Source organism: Lutjanus erythropterus, chromosome 23, assembly GCF_056507025.1.
Source record: "Lutjanus erythropterus isolate fLutEry1 chromosome 23, fLutEry1.hap2, whole genome shotgun sequence".
NCBI lineage: Eukaryota > Metazoa > Chordata > Actinopteri > Lutjaniformes > Lutjanidae > Lutjanus > Lutjanus erythropterus.
Window position 1 is genome coordinate 14,981,690 of NC_139339.1, and position 8,385 is coordinate 14,990,074.

At 38.8% G+C, this 8,385-nt stretch overlaps 4 non-coding genes across 4 annotated transcripts; all 4 read left to right on the forward strand.

The window, feature by feature from the left end:
• Positions 1 to 2,617: 2,617 nt before the first annotated feature.
• On the forward strand, positions 2,618 to 2,700 carry trnal-cag (transfer RNA leucine (anticodon CAG)). Its single transcript has one exon. It is a non-coding gene; the product is annotated as a tRNA-Leu (tRNA).
• A 1,604-nt stretch (positions 2,701 to 4,304) lies between these two features.
• trnal-cag (transfer RNA leucine (anticodon CAG)) lies at positions 4,305 to 4,387 on the forward strand. Its single transcript has one exon. It is a non-coding gene; the product is annotated as a tRNA-Leu (tRNA).
• A 592-nt stretch (positions 4,388 to 4,979) lies between these two features.
• Positions 4,980 to 5,062, forward strand: trnal-cag (transfer RNA leucine (anticodon CAG)). The gene has a single exon. It is a non-coding gene; the product is annotated as a tRNA-Leu (tRNA).
• Positions 5,063 to 6,332: 1,270 nt separating this feature from the next.
• On the forward strand, positions 6,333 to 6,415 carry trnal-uag (transfer RNA leucine (anticodon UAG)). The gene has a single exon. It is a non-coding gene; the product is annotated as a tRNA-Leu (tRNA).
• The last annotated feature ends 1,970 nt before the right edge of the window (positions 6,416 to 8,385 follow it).

An 8,385-nucleotide genomic window follows, 5' to 3' on the forward strand; every position in this document is an offset into this window, starting at 1 on the left:
CCAAGTAAAATGAAAAGATAGACATCTATTAGTCACATGGTGCCCACGTCTTTTAATTTTGTCTTGATTGTTGTCTCATGGCGTCCTATCCATCTGTTACCATGGAACCTACTTGATTAATTATAAATAAAAAAATATTGTAGCTCCAATACTGTACTGCTCGCAGGTCATAAAACTTCATATAGAGCAAGGAAGACCTGCTCTCTGTTATTGTGCCCCACATACCTAACCTGACATGCCAGAAGGCTTGGCAAACAACCATCTGGAAAGAGTTCTCTAGAAGCTGCTTGGAAAAGGGCAGGCACTTAAAAAACACTTGGCAGGTGACTGGATGAACCGTGTGTACATCATATCTAACGCGGGCTAACTTCAACCAATTGCTTTTGCATATTTACGTGTTTCCTGAAAAAACAGGCATCTAGGGAGGCACTTGTTGCAGTAGCCAATAGCAGTGAATGAGAGTTAAACTAACACCCCTCCAGCCATTCAGCTACAGACAGCGTTAAACACTAATCTAGCAGACTCTTCCCAGACTGATCTTGGAAGACACACTGACATACCATGCTGTTGCTAACCACATAACTCATGAATATTTGCCTTAATTCTGCACTGCTAAGACTTGCAGATTATTGTTTTTTTATAGAGTGAAAACATGATTGGATTTTCCATGATATTGACATAAAAATACAAATACAAATAAATTGATTTTTGTATATATTCTTTGGTATATATTGCTAAATAGATACCCAATATAACTGGGGATGCGATTTAAAAAGGGTTAAAAAGGCTTTTTTCATTTTATCTGAACTTTAAATACATTTTAGGTTGTAAGAAAGAATATATTTTAGCAGATTTGTATCATCCAGATGGACCCAGTCCAACTTGCGCCACCACAGTCAAGAAAAGTGTGGACACGCCCCTGTCCACGAGACCACACAAGCCCCTCCCTCCTCTACCTCCAGGTAAGACACGCAGCTGCAGCCTCCTGCAGAGCAGCGACACGACCTGCAGCCTTCACAGGTGACACACAGCCAGGTAACGACAGTTTTGACCGAAGCCTCGGTGTTATTTGTTACTGGTGTGAAATTAAACCACTATGAAAACTTCTTAAAACAGACCATAGCCATGTTAGCTAAGTTTAACGAGCTAGCTAGTCGGGCGTAAAGTAGCGTCGCCATTTAAAACGAGTGAACTGTGTCTGTCGGTTAGTTAAGCTAGTTTGTTTCTGTGTCAAGCAACCGAAGCAAATGAAAATGCATAATGTGGTTAATAATGTTTGCAGTCACTTCTGGATAAGTGAAACATTCACATGGAGAGAGAAAAGTACCGTGGTGTGTTTGCTCTGCAGGTAGTATTTGACTGTTGTTTTACTGTGCAGGGTATCCACTCCTGAAGCCTGTGTGTGTGTGTGTGGATCTGAGCAGTGATGGAGGGACTATTTGGAGCTTTTGCTTCTGTAAAAGTACTAATAATACACAGTAAAAATCCTGCATACAATAGGTTACTGGTTAGCTTAAATTAAGATAGGGCCTAAAAGAAACCCAGCAATGTTGTCACCTATTAACTTTTATGATTAAAATGCCATTTATAGGCTTAGCAGATGAGATTATGTTGGGAATTTTGGGTATTTTGGTATAATGAGGTAACTAAATGCCAGAAACTCGAAATTACTACAGTTTTGCTCTTATTTAACTTAGAAGAGTGATCCACCATTTTAAACTTGAATTTGAATTTTATCAGCATGCGAGAAGTGACAAAACAAGCATATAAAAAGAAACATAGCAGGAATTGTGCATGAGCACTAAGAAACTTGAAGGGACATTTTTTTTCAACATTGTTTTTATTTCCACAGAGTGTACCATAAGCCAGGACCAATCATACAATCATAACAAAGTACGCTGAGTTTCCACATGTCCCTCATCCCGTCCCTCCACCCTCATTACACTCAAATAAACAAATAAACAGATGAGCAAGCAAGAGAGCAAATAATGGAAACTAAGAAAACGAGACTGGAAAAGTATACTTAAAACTGCACAGAACAATAAAAAATGAGAATAAAATAAATCAATAGATAAAATTTAGAAAAAGAAAAATGAGACAAAAGTGGTGGCAAAGTTAATGGTAACAATAACTTCATAATCCATCATTCATGGTATGTATGTAAAGGCTGTTGGCCATGAAATCCAGCCTCAGAAAAATTGGTTTAATTGTTAAATTGGATTATTTTGGATTCAGTCCAGATGATAAACGTTAGCTAACAAACACTGCAGACTGCTGAGTGGTCTGAGTAACATTTTGCCATGAGTGTGTAACTTTACACAGATGGTAGATACCGGTGAATGTGTGCTCAGTGGAGCGAAAGGTTGGCAGTGAAGTTGTCCTTCTCACAGAATATGTACAAAGACTGTGCTGGTAAAATGTCAGGAGGGTATGAAGGTATGAAAAAACAGATACCTCCAAAACCTTTTCTCGAACAGAAACTGTGTATGACAGATATGTGTCTCAAAACTATTTGAAAATTTGCCACAGTTTATCATAAAAACGTCCCCTCTTTAATCTGTTATATTTATTATAATATATTATTCGTACAGTATGTACAGTAAGTACAGTATAACATGTCAGGATGGCCGAGCGGTCTAAGGCGCTGCGTTCAGGTCGCAGTCTCCCCTGGAGGCGTGGGTTCGAATCCCACTTCTGACAGCAGTGTTTTGAATTGTAAACTCCACCTCTGCTTGCATGTGTGTATCTGTGCAGCTCTCACTGGCGGGGCTGAGGAGAGTCAGTTGCGGCTGCCTGGAGACTAAAATGTCCCAAGCACAACAAGTAAGAGAAATTAAATCAATCAGAATTGATCTATGTAAATAGATATAAACACCACCAAACATTTCTTGTGGGTTATAATTTGGTTCATTATTTTTATGAGTTAATAATTTGTTTTATGTTTAATCCTGCATGGTGTGTGTTTAATAATAACTTCATCACACGCTGATGACAAGTCCTGAAGTAACCCGTCTCTTCCTGCTGGCAGCTGATCCATTTTAGTCAAATTCAAAGTTGCATTTTCTTATCTGAGTCTCACATAAAAAAAACCCCAACAAACTAAAAGCCTCAATTTAGGAAGCTTTTACTTTGAAGAAATATACTTTACCTTTGACAGTCCCCAGTAATCTTTCCAGCTCAGTCCTTCAACACGCTGCAGCACACAAGATTTGGATCATGCTATAAGTCAGACCTGCTTGGCTGTTTTGGTGAATGGTTGTAAAGATGTGAAAAGAATATGCTTAGAACATTTGCTTACTAAAAGGTATGTTCTCGCATGTTTGCCCAGCAGTTATGGAAAAAAAATCTATGCTTATTCTAAGCATGGCTTATCGTTGTGAGCTAGTGAGCACTATACTGATTAGGAATGTTCCTGACAACTCATTTCCCTGTTGACTAATTGCAAATTTTAGTTCAGACTAGTCGTCTAGTCTAACAGTAAGGAAACCCTTGGAAAGCAGTTAAAATTGAGCACATTTTGTCAATTGATAATGTTAAACATCAGAAAGAAATACTCTGTATTAAGAGCCATTTGAAGCTGTTAATCATAGTCTACATTCATAAATAGTATCTCAACCTTTAGATGGTAAGTAGAAAGTTATTACGTATACCAGGGTGTTAAGAAGTCCTGGTGGTGTAATTTCAATACTGTCATAAATGCAGATGCTCCTCTTTCTATTAAACTGATGGGGAGATGTTGTATTATAGTGTGCAACTTACTTACGCCACCAGGGGTCAGTCTCTGTGCGGCAGCACAGCGGAGCAGACAAACATAGCTTCCATAAAAAGAAGAAATACGGTGCCTGGTAATGAAGTGACAGGTCTAACTAGTTAAAAGAAGAAAAATGTCTCTGCCCCTGTTTTGGATTATTTTGGATTCAGTCCAGATGATAAACTTTAGCTAACAAACACTGCAGACTGCTGAGTGGTCTGAGTAACATTTTGCCATGAGTGTGTAACTTTACGCAGACGGCAGATACCGGTGAATGCGTGCTCAGTGGAGAGAAAGGTTGGCAGTGAAGTTGTCCTTCTCACAGAATATGTACAAAGACTGTGCTGGTAAAATGTCAGGAGGGTATGAAGGTATGAAAAAACAGATACCTCCAAAACCTTTTCTCGAACGGAAACTGTGTATGACAGATATGTGTCTCAAAACTATTTGATAATTTGCCACGGTTTATCACAAAAAATATCCCCTTTTTGATCTGTTATATTTATTATAATATATTATTCGTACAGTATGTACAGTAGATACAGTATAACATGTCAGGATGGCCGAGCGGTCTAAGGCGCTGCGTTCAGGTCGCAGTCTCCCGTGGAGGCGTGGGTTCGAATCCCACTTCTGACAGCACTGTTTTGAATTGTAAACTCCACCTCTGCTTGCATGTGTGTGTCTGTGCAGCTCTCACTGGCGGGGCTGAGGAGAGTCAGTTGCGGCTGCCTGGAGACTAAAATGTCCCAAGCACAACAAGTAAGAGAAATTAAATCAATCAGAATTGATCTATGTAAATAGATATAAAAACCACCAAACATTTCTTGTGGGTTATAATTTGGGTCATTATTTTTATGAGTTAATACTTTGTTTTATGTTTAATCCTGCATGGTGTGTGTTTAATAATAACTTCATCACACGCTGATGACAAGTCCTGAAGTAACCCGTCTCCATATGTTTTGAACATTTGCTTACTAAAAAGTATGTTCTCGCATGTTTGCCCAATATGTACAAAGACCGTGCTGATAAAATGTCAGGAGGGTGAGGGTATGAAAAAACAGGTACCTCAAAAACCTTTTCTCGAACGGAAACTGTGTATATGACAGATGTGTCTCAAAACTATTTGAAAATTTGCCACAGTTTATCACAAAAACGTCCCCTATCTGATCTGTTATATTTATTATAATATATTATTCGTACAGTAGGTACAGGAAGTGCAGTGTAGCATGTCAGGATGGCCGAGCGGTCTAAGGCGCTGCGTTCAGGTCGCAGTCTCCCCTGGAGGCGTGGGTTCGAATCCCACTTCTGACAGCAGTGTTTTGAATTGAAAACTCTACTTGTGTATCTCTCACAGACAGAGAACTGAGGAGAATAACAACTGGTCACTATGTGCTGACCTCATAATCTGTGTGCTGTTTAGGTTGTCTAAAGAAGTGTGTAAACACTGGTCTAAAGGCTGAGGAGGCTGAAATGTTTTTGTTTTTGTCTTTTAGGAACGTCCTGCATAGTATGTCTTTAGAATAAATTCAGCACATATGCTGATGACACAATATTCTGCAGTAACCAGTCTCTTCCTGCTCACAACTCATGCATTTTAGTCAAACTGAGAGTTGCTTTTCATTGTCTGAGTCTCACACAGTAAAACACAATAAAACAAAACAGCCTCTGCTTTTATTTTGAAAAAATACTTTTAACCTTTGACTGCCGCCAGCAATAACTGTAACATAACTCTTGCTCCTTTAAATAGATGTCTTTCCAGCTCAGTCATGCCTCTCTATCCACTAGGTGTGCAACGGATCACAGTTGTCCCATGTCTTGTACCGATCGCGCCCCATGGTTCAGCACACATGTGATCCGCGGACTGCACTTAACCATCATAGTGTGAAACACAGTTTTACTGTTGCTGTTACTCTTATATAAGTAAAAATACATGAAATTTCGATGCAGGGTTGCAGTGAAAAGATAGGACATATGCCCTTCGTGTTTTACTCTGCAGTGTGTCTCTGCGAGGAGTGGCTGATTTATAAGCTGCCGCATCGCCTCAAGTGAAATCCCGACCATGACTCTGGGTGTTTTCAGTGGTGTAACTGTGCTGTTGTCAAAGACACAGATCGTAAGACTGTGATATTTATTGAGACTTTGTTGATATCTGCCGCTTCCACACAGACTCTCTCTGATCAACGCAGTTCTGTGTCTGTCTGTCTCTGACACAGTGTGTCTGTGTTGATTGGCTATTACTCGTGACTTGTAACCAATCAGATAGTGCTGTGGGTGGGACATTGAGTCAGACTACAGTGTGGTAGTTTTATACTGCACAGTGTATAATTATCTATTTTATGTACTATAGGAAATACATAGAACAGTACTGTATAATGCAGTAGAGTATAGTATTCAAAGTACATTATTATTATTATACGTGATGATACAGTCTTCCAGAAAATTATTGCAGATGTTGCATCAAAACTATTTGAAAATGTGTAATAGGTCTTCAGTTTATCACAAAAATTATCCCCCATCTGATCTGTTATATTTATTATAATATATTATTCGTACAGTAGGTACAGGAAGTGCAGTATAACATGTCAGGATGGCCGAGCGGTCTAAGGCGCTGCGTTTAGGTCGCAGTCTCCCCTGGAGGCGTGGGTTCGAATCCCACTTCTGACAGCAGTGTTTTGAATTGAAAACTCTGCGTCTGTGAAATCTGCAGTTGTCTCTGACACACAAACAGAGCTGCTGTAACTGTTGGACGGTATGTGCTGACCTCACAGCCTGCAAGCTGTTATTGGCTGGTAGCCTCACACCTCTGACTGAAGGCAGAAAGTTAGAAATATCTCAAACACAGTAAAATAACAGGATTTATGTATTTATTTTATTTTTTTATTCAAAACAAATGAACCTTACTAGTCAGGTATCAGTTAGTTACTTATTAATTCAGTTGTACTTGAGAAAACATGTTCAATAAGCTGAAAATATTGAGTTGAACCAACAACGCTTCAGTCCCATTGATGAACAGTAGAAATAACAACATTTAGTATCAGTGGAAAGTGCTCCTGATTAATTTATTAAGTTTTAAGTGTAAGGAGATAGAGACTGAATTAAGTACTAACTTTTAACGTGGTTCACACTGTTTTCATGATTGTGAAAACAAGCAACATGACTATTACATGACTCTTAAAGTGTGTGTTTTCTTCCAACTATAAAAACAGAAGGGTCTCAGGGGAGTTTTAGTTCTCAAACAGTGCATGCTGGGAAGTCTGCTCGTATGTGGCTCGTGTCTTTTGAAACAAAATTTATCGATTCAAAATTCATTCAACTCATCATTTCAAATTAAAAGATTTGTAGTCAGAACTAGAAATTTTAAGTTTGATTAATTTGAATAAATAAAACTTGTGTTACTTATGTTAATGTTAAGTTAGTAAGACAAGATTAGTTGATTCCACTAAATTAGGGATGCACCGATCGACAGGCCAGAGACTGGAACCGGCTGGTTTTCAGCGTGACTGGCCCTGACCTGTAGCACACACTGACCTAACATAAACCCCACAAAAGCGCTGATCAAAGGGACACCTCACCTCAAAATCAAAAATACATATTTTTCCCTTGGCTTGTCGTGCTGTTTAGCCGTCTAGATTTTTTTGGTGTGAATTGCAGAGTTTTGGAGATATCAGCTGTAGTTATGTCTGCCTTCACTCCAATATAACAGGACTAAACGGCACTCAGCTTGCGGTGCTCAAAGCACCAAAAAAATACACTTGAAAAATTCAAAATCAGTGTCTCTGTCCAAAAATCATGACCCAGTCACTCAAGATAATCTACAGACCTTGTTGTGAGCAATTTCTTGTCAGAACAAAATTAGTTCCATTAGATTCCATTGCATGAAAGTCCCAGAAAAAATACTGAGAACATGACCTCAGTATAGGTCTTGCTGACAGTATTTAGGTCTGTTTTAACTATTTGCATTCAGTAAAAGAAAAATACTATAAGAACATATTGCAGCATTATTAGGAAAAACCTTCATGTGTTTAAAATGAAAAAAAAAAAGAATTACAAAGAAATTATAACAAAATATATTACCTTTTTCAGCAGGATCTGGAGTTTTCTTTTCTGCAGTTGTGCTGCACATCTTTGAATGACCTTTTTCTCTCACATTCACACATGACGTGTTTTTAAAATGGCCAGACAGATTAAAATGAATCAACACCTTTTTCTCCAAATGAAACAAAACAGTGTTTGAGAGTGTCAAGAAGGCCAAAGGACTGACTGAAACCCACAGCAAGCCTTTTAGTCTTTGTGTTGTTTCAAAAATAAATCCTGCTGGCTTTTCTAATCTGCCTCCATTTAACCAGAATTTAAAAGACCCAGCTCTAATGAGGACCGAGTTTTCTGACAATGTCGCCTGCTGCATGAAACACCAGACAACGGCTAATGTTAAGTGACAATTTCACCTTTATTAACATGATGAAGAATCATTAGTAAAGGTCAGGGTGACGGGCTGGAGGAGGTTTTGGTTCTCAGGTGGTGCCTGTAAAGAGAGCAACACACTGAGAGAGAAAAGACTCATTAAATCACAAGGACGTCACTGCCATGAAGCACAGCAGCTTTTTGAGCTGTACAGGCCAGCCACGTGCATGTTG